The sequence below is a fragment of the Oncorhynchus masou genome, unplaced genomic scaffold, assembly GCF_036934945.1.
Source record: "Oncorhynchus masou masou isolate Uvic2021 unplaced genomic scaffold, UVic_Omas_1.1 unplaced_scaffold_728, whole genome shotgun sequence".
In the NCBI taxonomy this organism is placed as follows: Eukaryota; Metazoa; Chordata; class Actinopteri; order Salmoniformes; family Salmonidae; genus Oncorhynchus; species Oncorhynchus masou.
Window position 1 is genome coordinate 246,185 of NW_027013731.1, and position 13,727 is coordinate 259,911.

General features: G+C 43.7%; 1 pseudogene; it reads right to left on the reverse strand.

Annotated features, from left to right (window-relative positions):
• Positions 1-2,096: 2,096 nt before the first annotated feature.
• LOC135537228 (replication factor C subunit 1-like) overlaps positions 2,097-13,727 on the reverse strand; it is a 51,132-nt pseudogene continuing 39,501 nt past the window's right edge.

The following is a 13,727-nucleotide window of genomic DNA, read 5'->3' on the forward strand; positions in this document are numbered from 1 at the left end:
CTCCTAGGGGTGCATCTCAATAGTCTAGTTCTGTCTCCTAGGGGTACATCTCAATAGTCTAGTTCTGTCTCCTAGGGGTGCATCGCAATAGTCTAGTTTGGTCTCCTAGCGGTGCATCTCAATAGTCCAGTTCTGTCTCCTAGGGGTGCATCTCAATAGTCTAGTTCTGTCTCCTAGGGGTGCATCTCAATAGTCTAGTTCTGTCTCCTAGGGGTGCATCTCAATAGTCTAGTTCTGTCTCCTAGGGGTGCATCTCAATAGTCTAGTTCTGTCTCCTAGGGGTGCATCTCAATAGTCTAGTTCTGTCTCCTAGGGGTGCATCTCAATAGTCTAGTTCTGTCTCCTAGGGGTACATCTCAATAGTCTAGTTCTGTCTCCTAGGGGTGCATCTCAATAGTCTAGTTCTGTCTCCTAGGGGTGCATCTCAATAGTCTAGTTCTGTCTCCTAGAGGTACATCTTCATAGTCTAGTATTGCATTCTTGAAAGTGTGCATATGTGTGTCATTTAGAGATTCTTATTCACAATATTATATATATATATATATATATATATATATATATATATATATATATATATACAGTACCAGTCAAAAGTGTGGACACACCTTACTCATTCCTGGGTTTTTCTTTATTTTTACTATTTTCTACATTGTAGAATAATAGTGATAACATCAACACTATGAAATAACACATATGGAGTCATGTTGTATCACACAAAAATGTGTGAAAAAAAATCTAAATATATTTTTTATTTGAGACTTCAAATAGCCATCCTCTGCCTTGATGACAGTTCTGCACTCTTGGCATTCTCTCAACCAGCTACACCTGGAATGCTTTTCTAACAGTCTTGAAGGAGTTCCCACATTTGCTTAACACTTGTTGGCTGCTTTTCCTTCACTCTGCGGTCCAACTCATCCCAAACCATCTCAATTGGGTTGAGGTCAGGTGATTGTGGAGGCCAGGTCATCTGATGCAGCACTCCATCACTCTCCTTCTTGGTCAAATAGCCTTTACATAGCCTGGAGGTGTGTTTAAGGGTGGTTTCTTTGCAGCGATTTGACCACGAAGGCCTGATTCACGCAGTCTCCTCTGAACAGTTGGTGTTGAGATGTGTCTGTTAGTTGAACTCTGTGAAGCATTTATTTGGGCTGCAATTTCTGAGGCTGGTAACTCTAATGAACTTATCCTCTGCAGCAGAGGACTCTGGGTCTTCATTTCCTGTGGCGGTCCTCATGACAGCTAGTTTCATCATGGCGCTTGATGGTTTTTGCGACTGTGTCACGGGAATTTCATAATAATAATGTGTTCATTAACCAATTCAATTAAAATCACTCTGTTTCTAAGAATTTGTAAGATCCTTATTTGCATAAAATAGACAGAGACCAGTCTTAACAAAAACAGATAATAGTATTTATTAACGGAGCGCGCTGCCATGTAACCACAACAACAACAACAGTTTATATAGAAAATATGACGTCACAGGTTCTCGAATGAATCTCCTCCTCTCGACCAAGACAAAGCAGGTTCAACAGTTTATTCCAACCCACTAGCGCACACTCATGACACACACACACTATATCAAGATTAACTCCTGAAGTCTCACCATTATCTATCACTATTTAGCAGACAGTCGCAGATACGGAAAACCTGGAGAGGCTCTCGCTGTCTTATTTAATCGCCACAGAGTTATAGTTGAGTTGGTTCAAACATAGGTTAATGACCCTCTTTGCTTACTTCAAACACACCACACATTCCTCCCCAACCAAGTTGGAATGGTGTTTATTATGTTTAATCATAATAAATGAATAATCCTTGTTCATGCAACATAATCTCTTCCTTATGAACTAACATTATTAATCAGATATTGTAAAACAGAACATACAGGAACTCAAATGTATATTGATCATGTTGTAGTCTCTATTGATGCCTATTGATCATGTTGTAGTCTCTATTGATGCCTATAGAACTCAAATCCTTCTGTTCACCTGATTTAGAATTCCTCACAATTAAAATGTAGACCGCATTACCTACCAAGAGAATTCTCTTCGATTATAATCACAGCCGTATATATTCCCCCCCAAACAGACACAGATGGCTCTGAACGAACTTTATTTGACTCTTTGCAAACTGGAATCCATACATCCTGAGGCTGCATTCAATGTAGCTGGGGATTTTAACAAGGCTAATCTGAAAACAAGACTCCCTAAATTGTATCAGCATATCGATTGCGCAACCAGGGCTGGCAAAACCTTGGATCAATGCTATTCTAACTTTCGCGACGCATATAAGGCCCTGCCCCGCCCTCCTTTCGGAAAAGCTGACCACGACTCCATTTTGCTGCTCACTGCCTACAGACAAAAGCTAAAAAAAGAAGCTCCCACGCTGAGGTCTGTCCAACGCTGGTCCGACCAATCTGACTCCACACTCCAAGACTACTTCCATCACGTGGCCTGGGATATGTTTCGTATTGCGCCAGACAACAACATTGACGAATACGCTGATTCGGTGTGCGAGTTCATTAGAACGTGCGTTGAAGATGTCGTTCCCATAGCAACGATTAAAACATTCCCAAACCAGAAACCGTGGATTGATGGCAGCATTCGCGTGAAACTGAAAGCGCGAACCACTGCTTTTAATCAGAGCAAGGTGACTGGTAACATGACCGAATACAAACAGTGCAGCTATTCCCTCCGCAAGGCTATCAAACAAGCTAAGCGTCAGTATAGAGACAAAGTAGAATCTCAATTCAACGGCTCAAACACAAGAGGTATGTGGCAGGGTCTACCAGCCCCGTCACGGACCAGGATGTCTTGCTCCCAGGCAGACTAAATAACCTTTTTGCCCGCTGAGGTCAATACAGTGCCACTGACACGGCCTGCAACGAATTGTTAGTTAGGTTATTTCTGAAATTGTTAGATTCCTTGTTGGTTATTACTGCATTGTCGGAACTAGAAGCACAAGCATTTCGCTACACTCGCATTAACATCTGCTAACCATGTGTGTGACAAATAAAATTTGATTTGAGTTTAATTATAGTTCTATTTAAAACGTAGATATTGTTGTCATTATTCATAAAATTCCTATCAGATGGCACTTGAAGAAACTTTCCAAAGTTCTTGACATTTTCTGCGTTGACTGACCTTCAAAGTAATGATGGATTGTAGTTTCTCTTTGCTTATTTGAGTTGTTCTTAACATAATATGTACTTGGTATTTTACCAAATAGGGCTATCTTCTGTTTTCCACTCCTACCTTGTCACAACACAACTGATTGGCTGTCGAGGGAGAAAAAAAATCCACAAATTAACTTTTAACAAGGCACACCTGTTCATTTAAATTAATTCCAGGTAATTACCTCATGAAGCTGGTTGAGAGAATTCCAAGAGGTATGCCAAGCTGTCATGGAAGGCAAAGGGTGGCTACTTTGAAGAAAATATATTTTGATTTGTTTAACACTTTTTTGGTTACTACATGACTCCATATTGTGTTATTTCATAGTGTTGATGTCTTCACTATTATTCCACAATGTAGAAAATAGTTAAAATAAAGAAAAACCCTGGCATGAGTAGGTGTTCTAAAACTTTTGACTGGTACTGACGGCGATTTGATTCCACCTTTTTCAATAGAAGAATTTACATGTTTCATTTTCCTCATTATGGTTTTTGCAATTCTCCACTTGTTTTGACATATGTTCTTAGTGCCCACAGCTGTCAATTACAATGGTCTTAATTCATATAAAAAAAGTGAGTGATATTTTTAGTTAAATAGTGATATATTTTTAGTTAAAATGATCAACTAGTATATATATATATATATATAAACATCTAAAATAATCACGAAAATACACACCACGGTAGACAGATTTCACAAATCAGAAACACACATCTAAAATTCATAATTGAGATGAAAATAACATTAAATTATATATATATATACTAATTGATCATTTTAACTAAAAATATCTTCCCCATGCGGATTAAGAGACTGTATTTCAACCATAAACAGAGAGAAAGAAAACACGTCACAACCACAATACCCTGAATACAGTCGTCATTTATCAGTGAAAATCTTTACAGCAAAAAAAAACCCAGAACTATTCTGCAGTTCACTGATCCATCCGTTGGTCTCGATGGTTTAGACCAGAAAGGTTTCCCGTCTACGAGGAGCAGTAGAAAGCAACAGCATCTTTATATACTACAAGGTACATATTTACATGACACACACACACACACACACAGACACACACACACACAGACACACACACACACTTTTATCATTCAGACCTTTCCAAATCCACAGCGCTAACAAGATATAGTAAAGTCCCAAAGGGGACCCTATTCCCTATATAGTGCACTACTTTATACCCAGGGCCCTATGGGACTTGGTCAAAAGTAGTCCACTACTTTATACCCAGGGCCCTATGGGACTCTGGTCTAAAGTAGTGCATTATATAGGGAATAGGGTTTTCCCTTCATAGTGCACTACTTTATACCCAGGGCCCTATGGGACTCTGGTCTAAAGTAGTGCACTACTTTATACCCAGGGCTCTATGGGACTCTGGTCTAAAGTAGTGCACTATATAGGGAATAGGGTTTTCCCTTCATAGTCCACTACTTTATACCCAGGGCCCTATGGGACTCTGGTCTAAAGTAGTGCACTATATAGGGAATAGGGTTTTCCCTTCATAGTGCACTACTTTATACCCAGGGCCCTATGGGACTCTGGTCTAAAGTAGTGCACTATATAGGGAATAGGGTTTTCCCTTCATAGTGCACTACTTTATACCCAGGGCCCTATGGGACTCTGGTCTAAAGTAGTGCACTACTTTATACCCAAGGCCCTATGGGACTCTGGTCTAAAGTAGTGCACTATATAGGGAATAGGGTTTTCCCTTCATAGTCCACTACTTTATACCCAGGGCCCTATGGGACTCTGGTCTAAAGTAGTGCACTATATAGGGAATAGGGTTTTCCCTTCATAGTGCACTACTTTATACCCAGGGCCCTATGGGACTCTGGTCTAAAGTAGTGCACTACTTTATACCCAAGGCCCTATGGGACTCTGGTCTAAAGTAGTGCACTATATAGGGAATAGGGTTTTCCCTTCATAGTGCACTACTTTATACCCAGGGCCCTATGGGACTCTGGTCGAAAGTAGTGCACTATATAGGGAATAGGGTTTTCCCTTCATAGTGCACTACTTTATACCCAGGGCCCTATGGGACTCTGGTCTAAAGTAGTGCACTACTTTATACCCAAGGCCCTATGGGACTCTGGTCTAAAGTAGTGCACTATATAGGGAATAGGGTTTTCCATTCATAGTGCACTACTTTATACCCAGGGCCCTATGGGACTCTGGTCTAAAGTAGTGCACTACTTTATACCCAAGGCCCTATGGGACTCTGGTCTAAAGTAGTGCACTATATAGGGAATAGGGTTTTCCCTTCATAGTGCACTACTTTATACCCAGGGCCCTATGGGACTCTGGTCGAAAGTAGTGCACTATATAGGGAATAGGGTTTTCCCTTCATAGTGCACTACTTTATACCCAGGGCCCTATGGGACTCTGGTCTAAAGTAGTGCACTACTTTATACCCAAGGCCCTATGGGACTCTGGTCTAAAGTAGTGCACTATATAGGGAATAGGGTTTTCCCTTCATAGTGCACTACTTTATACCCAGGGCCCTATGGGACTCTGGTCTAAAGTAGTGCACTATATAGGGAATAGGGTTTTCCCTTCATAGTGCACTACTTTATACCCAGGGCCCTATGGGACTCTGGTCTAAAGTAGTGCACTATATAGGGAATAGGGTTTTCCCTTCATAGTGCACTACTTTATACCCAGGGCCCTATGGGACTCTGGTCTAAAGTAGTGCACTATATAGGGAATAGGGTTTTCCCTTCATAGTGCACTACTTTATACCCAGGGCCCTATGGGACTCTGGTCTAAAGTAGTGCACTACTTTATACCCAAGGCCCTATGGGACTCTGGTCTAAAGTAGTGCACTATATAGGGAATAGGGTTTTCCCTTCATAGTGCACTACTTTATACCCAGGGCCCTATGGGACTCTGGTCTAAAGTAGTGCACTATATAGGGAATAGGGTTTTCCCTTCATAGTGCACTACTTTATACCCAGGGCCCTATGGGACTCTGGTCTAAAGTAGTGCACTATATAGGGAATAGGGTTTTCCCTTCATAGTGCACTACTTTATACCCAGGGCCCTATGGGACTCTGGTCTAACGTAGTGCACTATATAGGGAATAGGGTTTTCCCTTCATAGTGCACTACTTTATACCCAAGGCCCTATGGGACTCTGGTCTAAAGTAGTGCACTATATAGGGAATAGGGTCCCCTTTGGGATGCACATCCTAAGTTTAAAGGGGTCCTAGAAGCGAGCCAGGGTTCTGTCTCCGGTCGCCACGGTGATAAGACCAGGTAGGTGGGTGGTCAAACCGTTGAGGGGTTTGTTCTTCAGAACGTCCGAGAAGAGGTGTTGTACAGTTCGCTTTTTTGGGGGGGTGGGGGGGGGGTAGTTGTCTGAGAAGTTAGGGGTCACTTCCTGGCTTTGCCCTTGCCTTTTCCCTTTCCCTTCCCAGAATCCCCAGCGGTTGTCTTTTCTTTCTTGGGCTCCTTGGAGGGTTTGGCCTTCTTCAACTGTGAAGAGGAGAGTGGAGGGAGAAACAGGGGGAAGGGAGGGGGGGGACAGGGGAGAGAGGGAGAAACAGGGAGGGGGGGGAGAAACAGAGAGCAGAGGGAAGGGAGGGAGAAACAGGGGAGAAACAGGGAGGAGAGGGGAGGGAGGAGAAACGCGGAGGAGAGAGAGAGAAAACAGGGAGGAGGGGGGGGAGGGAAGGGAGGGAGAAACGAGAGAGAAGCAGGGAGGAGATGGGACAGAGGGAGAAACGGGAGATGGGACGGAGGGAGAAACAGGGGAGAGAGGGGAGGGGAGGGGGGGAGGAGAAGGAAGGGAGGGAGAAACGGGGGAGATGGGACGGAGGGAGAGGAAGAGAAAAGTAAAGTTATTATCTGAATCAAAAATCCCCAGCGCTATATTCAGGCCAAGGAACGGATTGTCCACCTTCCTGAATGACAATGTGTGTGTGTGTGTGTGTGTGTGTGTGTGTGTGTGTGTGTGTGTGTGTGTGTGTGTGTGTGTGTGTGTGTGTGTGTGTGTGTGGTGGGTGGGTGGGTGGGTGGGTGTGTGTGTGTGTGTGGGTGGGTGGGTGTGTGGGTTTGTGTGTGTGTGTGTGTGTCTTTGTTCGTCCAATCACAACAAACAAGGGGTAACATGAAGTAGAGAGGAAGGGGTGAATAGAAAGTCAAGCCAGCCTTGACCTTGTGTTTAGCCAAGCTGACAGCAGCTAGCTAGCATAGCTTGTCCCTGACCTTGTGTTTAGCCAAGCTGACAGCAGCTAGCTAGCATAGCTTGTCCCTGACCTTGTGTTTAGCCAAGCTGACAGCAGCTAGCTAGCATAGCTTGTCCCTGACCTTGTGTTTAGCCAAGCTGACAGCAGCTAGCTAGCATAGCTTGTCCCTGACCTTGTGTTTAGACAAGCTGACAGCAGCTAGCTAGCATAGCTTGTCCCTGACCTTGTGTTTAGACAAGCTGACAGCAGCTAGCTAGCATAGCTTGTCCCTGACCTTGTGTTTAGCCAAACTGACAGCAGCTAGCTAGCATAGCTTGTCCCTGACCTTGTGTTTAGCCAAGCTGACAGCAGCTAGTTAGCATAGCTTGTCCCTGACCTTGTGTTTAGCCAAGCTGACAGCAGCTAGCTAGCATAGCTTGTCCCTGACCTTGTGTTTAGTCAAGCTGACAGCAGCTAGCTAGCATAGCTTGTCCCTGACCTTGTGTTTAGCCAAACTGACAGCAGCTAGCTAGCATAGTTTGTCCCTGACCTTGTGTTTAGCCAAGCTGACAGCAGCTAGCTAGCATAGTTTGTCCCTGACCTTGTGTTTAGCCAAGCTGACAGCAGCTAGTTAGCATAGCTTGTCCCTGACCTTGTGTTTAGACAAGCTGACAGCAGCTAGCTAGCATAGCTTGTCCCTGACCTTGTGTTTAGCCAAGCTGACAGCAGCTAGCTAGCATAGTTTGTCCCTGACCTTGTGTTTAGCCAAGCTAACAGCAGCTAGCTAGCATAGCTTGTCCCTGACCTTGTGTTTAGCCAAGCTGACAGCAGCTAGCTAGCATAGCTTGACCCTGACCTTGTGTTTAGCCAAGCTGACAGCAGCTAGTTAGCATAGCTTGTCCCTGACCTTGTGTTTAGACAAGCTGACAGCAGCTAGCTAGCATAGCTTGTCCCTGACCTTGTGTTTAGCCAAGCTGACAGCAGCTAGCTAGCATAGTTTGTCCCTGACCTTGTGTTTAGCCAAGCTAACAGCAGCTAGCTAGCATAGCTTGTCCCTGACCTTGTGTTTAGCCAAGCTGACAGCAGCTAGCTAGCATAGCTTGACCCTGACCTTGTGTTTAGCCAAGCTGACAGCAGCTAGCTAGCATAGCTTGTCCCTGACCTTGTGTTTAGCCAAGCTGACAGCAGCTAGCTAGCATAGCTTGTCCCTGACCTTGTGTTTAGCCAAGCTGACAGCAGCTAGCTAGCATAGTTTGTCCCTGACCTTGTGTTTAGCCAAGCTAACAGCAGCTAGCTAGCATAGCTTGTCCCTGACCTTGTGTTTAGCCAAGCTGACAGCAGCTAGCTAGCATAGCTTGACCCTGACCTTGTGTTTAGCCAAGCTGACAGCAGCTAGCTAGCATAGCTTGTCCCTGACCTTGTGTTTAGCCAAGCTGACAGCAGCTAGCTAGCATAGCTTGTCCCTGACCTTGTGTTTAGCCAAGCTGACAGCAGCTAGCTAGCATAGCTTGGCCCTGACCTTTTGTTAAACTATGCTATCATAGCATGCAAAGCAAACCCGCCCAGTCTTTTCCCTGACAACACAGTGCTACCACATGCTAACAGGTAAAACGTGATTGTAATCAAAACAAGTCAAGTCAATAATCAAGTCTCTGCTAGGTAAAGCCCCGCCCTATCTCAGCTCGCTGGTCACCATAGCAGCACGCACCCGTAGCACGCGCTCAAACAGGTATATCTCACTGGTCACTCCCCAAAGCCAATTCCTCCTTTGTTCCCCTTTCCTTCCAGTTCTCTGCTGCCGCTGACTGGAACAAAACTGCAAAAATCACTGAAGTTGGAGACTCACATCTCTCTCACTAACTTTAAGCACCAGCTGTCAGAGCAGCTCACTGCATAGCTTGGCCCTGACCTTGTCATAGCCCATCTGTATACAGCCCATCTATCTATCTCTCATCCCCATACTGGTATTCATTTATATTGCTCCTCAGTATCTCTACCTGCACATTCATCTTCTGCACAACTACAATTCCAGTGTTTAATTGTAATATATATATATATATATATATATATATATATATATATATATATAAAATATATACTATATAGTAATTATTTCACCACCATGGCCTATTTATTGCCTTACCTCCCTTATTTGACCTAATTTGCACTCACTGTATATAGACTTTGCTTTCTTTTGTTCTACTGTATTATTGACTCTGTGTTGTTGTTGTTTACTCCATGTGTAACTCTGTGTTGTCGTTTACTCCATGTGGAACTCTGTGTTGTTGTTTACTCCATGTGTAACTCTGTGTTGTTGTTTACTCCATGTGGAACTCTGTGTTGTTGTTTACTCCATGTGTAACTCTGTGTTGTTGTTTACTCCATGTGAAACTTTGTGTTGTTGTTGTTGTTTACTCCATGTGTAACTCTGTGTCGTTTACTCCATGTCTAACTCTGTGTCGTTTACTCCATGTGTAACTCTGTGTTGTTGTTGTTTACTCCATGTGTAACTCTGTGTTGTTGTTGTTTACTCCATGTGAAACTTTGTTGTTGTTTACTCCATGTGTAACTGTCGTTTACTCCATGTCTAACTCTGTGTCGTTTACTCCATGTCTAACTCTGTGTCGTTTACTCCATGTGTAACTCTGTGTTGTTGTTGTTTACTCCATGTGTAACTCTGTGTTGTTGTTTACTCCATGTGTAACTCTGTGTTGTTGTTTACTCCATGTGTAACTCTGTGTCGTTTACTCCATGTGAAACTCTGTGTTGTTGTTTACTCCATGTGAAACTTTGTGTTGTTGTTTACTCCATGTGTAACTCTGTGTTGTTGTTTACTCCATGTGTAACTCTGTGTTGTTGTTTACTCCATGTGTAACTCTGTGTTGTTGTTTACTCCATGTGAAACTTTGTGTTGCTGTTGTTGTTTACTCCATGTGTAACTCTGTGTTGTTGTTTACTCCATGTGTAACTCTGTGTTGTTGTTTACTCCATGTCTAACTCTGTGTTGTTGTTTACTCCATGTCTAACTCTGTGTTGTTGTTTACTCCATGTCTAACTCTGTTGTTGTTGTTTACTCCATGTCTAACTCTGTTGTTGTTGTTTACTCCATGTGTAACTCTGTTGTTGTTGTTTACTCCATGTGTAACTCTGTGTTGTTGTTTACTCCATGTGTAACTCTGTGTTGTTGTTTACTCCATGTGTAACTCTGTGTTGTTGTTTATTCCATGTGTTGTTGTTTGTGTCACACTGCTTTGCTTTATCTTGGTCTTGGTCGCACTTGTAAATGAGAACTTGTTCTCAACTGGCCTACCTGGTTAAATAAAGGTGAAATAAAAAATTTAAAAACTCAAGTCACGACAGCCACTTACCAAACTCGGTTTTGGACGAAACCGACTTTATAACCAAAATGATCCTATTTACACGTTGTAGTAAGTTTTGACGCCTAAAAACGAAATGTTTCTGGCTCATATCGATGCCACAATAGGCTGTCTATAACCACCAGAGAAGATGGCACCCGACCGATCAATAATTCATCGTTTCTTCTCCAGTAAATTGAAACAAATAAAAATTGTAAATTATTTCAGATAAGTGTGGGGAGGGGATGGGGGGGGGGGTTATAATTGGGACCGTCGAGAAGTGTGTTCCCTCCTTACTTTGATCATGGCGTCAGCTGCAACACCTTCCTCCTCCTCCTCTTCCTCAGGCTGTTCCTCTTGCCCCTCTCCTCCCGGTTCCGCCTCCACTCCCCCGCCACGACGGCCCTTCTTGATTGGTTGGAGGGAGTAAGGTGTCAGGTGGGTCTCCCGGTTATAGGCCCTCGTGAACGCTGATTTCACCTGGGCACAGATCAACACCATGGTTACAATCACAGATTAGATTAACACCATGGTTACAATCACAGATTAGATTAACACCATTATTACAATCACAGATTAGAGTAACACCATGGTTACAATCACAGATTAGAGTAACACCATGGTTACAATCACAGATTAGATTAACACCATCATTACAATCACAGATTAGATTAACAATAACACCATTATTACAATCACAGATTAGAGTAACACCATTATTACAATCACAGATTAGATTAACACCATTATTACAATCACAGATTAGATTAACACCATTATTACAATCACAGATTAGAGTAACACCATTATTACAATCACAGATTAGAGTAACACCATCATTACAATCACAGATCAGATTAACACCATTATTACAATCACAGATTAGATTAACACCATTATTACAATCACAGATTAGAGTAACACCATGGTTACAATCACAGATTAGATTAACACCATGGTTACAATCACAGATTAGATTAACACCATTATTACAATCACAGATTAGATTAACACCATCATTACAATCACAGATTAGAGTAACACCATGGTTACAATCACAGATTAGATTAACACCATTATTACAATCACAGATTAGATTAACACCATCATTACAATCACAGATTAAATTAACAATAACACCATTATTACAATCACAGATTAGATTAACACCATTATTACAATCACAGATTAGATTAACACCATCATTACAATCACAGATTAGAGTAACACCATGGTTACAATCACAGATTAGATTAACACCATTATTACAATCACAGATTAGATTAACACCATCATTACAATCACAGATTAGATTAACAATAACACCATTATTACAATCACAGATTAGATTAACACCATTATTACAATCACAGATTAGATTAACACCATCATTACAATCACAGATTAGAGTAACACCATGGTTACAATCACAGATTAGATTAACACCATTATTACAATCACAGATTAGATTAACACCATCATTACAATCACAGATTAGATTAACAATAACACCATTATTACAATCACAGATTAGATTAACACCATTATTACAATCACAGATTAGATTAACACCATCATTACAATCACAGATTAGAGTAACACCATTATTACAATCACAGATTAGAGTAACACCATTATTACAATCACAGATTAGAGTAACACCATGGTTACAATCACAGATTAGAGTAACACCATCATTACAATCACAGATTAGATTAACAATAACACCATTATTACAATCAGTTTGACACCATTATTACAATCACAGATTAGATTAACAATAACACCATTATTACAATCAGATTAACACCATTATTACAATCACAGATTAGAGTAACACCATTATTACAATCACAGATTAGATTAACAATAACACCATTATTACAATCAGTTTGACACCATTATTACAATCACAGATTAGAGTAACACCATTATTACACCCCCTCCCCCCTGGCCCCTCTGACCTTGGGGTCCAGTTTAGCGTAGGGGTCAGGCTGCCCCCCAGATGCTGATCTCCATGAGGCTGTCCACATCCTCTCTGACCAGGTGGTAGTCATCTAACAGCTGGACGGCCTGACCGCCCCCTCCGCCCCCTGCCTCTGAAGAGGACACAACAGGGCCATGCGGAGGTACGGGAGGTAGTCCAGGCTCACTGCCTGTCTGCTACTTAATGTCCTGGAGGAGAGAGGAGGAGGGGAGGGAGGGGGAGGAGGGGAGAGAGGAGAGAGGGAGGGAGGAGGGAGGGGGGGGAGGGGGAGAGAGAGGGAGAGGGGAGAGAGAGAGAGAGAGGGGAGAGAGAGAGAGAGAGGGAGGGGAGAGAGAGGAGAGAGGGGGAGAGAGAGGAGGAGGGGAGAGAGGGAGGAGGGGAGAGAGAGGGATGAAGGGGAGAGAGAGAGAGAGGGGAGAGAGGGAGAGGGGAGAGGGGAGAGGGGGAGAGAGAGGAGAGAGGGAGAGAGAGGAGAGGGAGAGAGGGGGAGAGGGAGAGAGGGAGAGAGGGAGGAGGGGAGAGAGAGGATGAAGGGGAGAGAGAGGAGAGAGAGAGAGGAGAGAGGGAGAGAGAGGAGAGAGGGGGAGAGAGAGGGAGAGAGGGGAGAGAGAGGAGAGAGGGGAGAGGGGGAGGAGGGGGGAGAGGGAGGAGGGGAGAGAGAGGGATGAAGGGGAGAGAGAGGAGAGAGGGAGAGAGAGGAGAGAGGGAGAGAGAGGAGAGAGAGGGGAGAGAGGGAGGAGGGGAGAGAGGGAGGAGGGGAGAGAGAGGATGAAGGGGAGAGAGAGGAGAGAGGGGGAGAGAGGGAGGGGGGGGAGAGGGAGGAGGGGAGAGAGAGGATGAAGGGGAGAGAGAGGAGGAGAGGGGGAGAGAGAGGAGAGAGGGGAGAGAGAGGAGAGAGGGGAGAGAGGGAGGGGAGGGGAGAGAGGAGAGAGGAGAGAGGGAGGAGGGGAGAGAGGAGAGAGGAGAGAGGGAGGAGGGGAGAGAGGGGGAGGAGAGAGGGAGGAGGGGAGAGAGGGGGGGAGAGGGAGAGAGGAGAG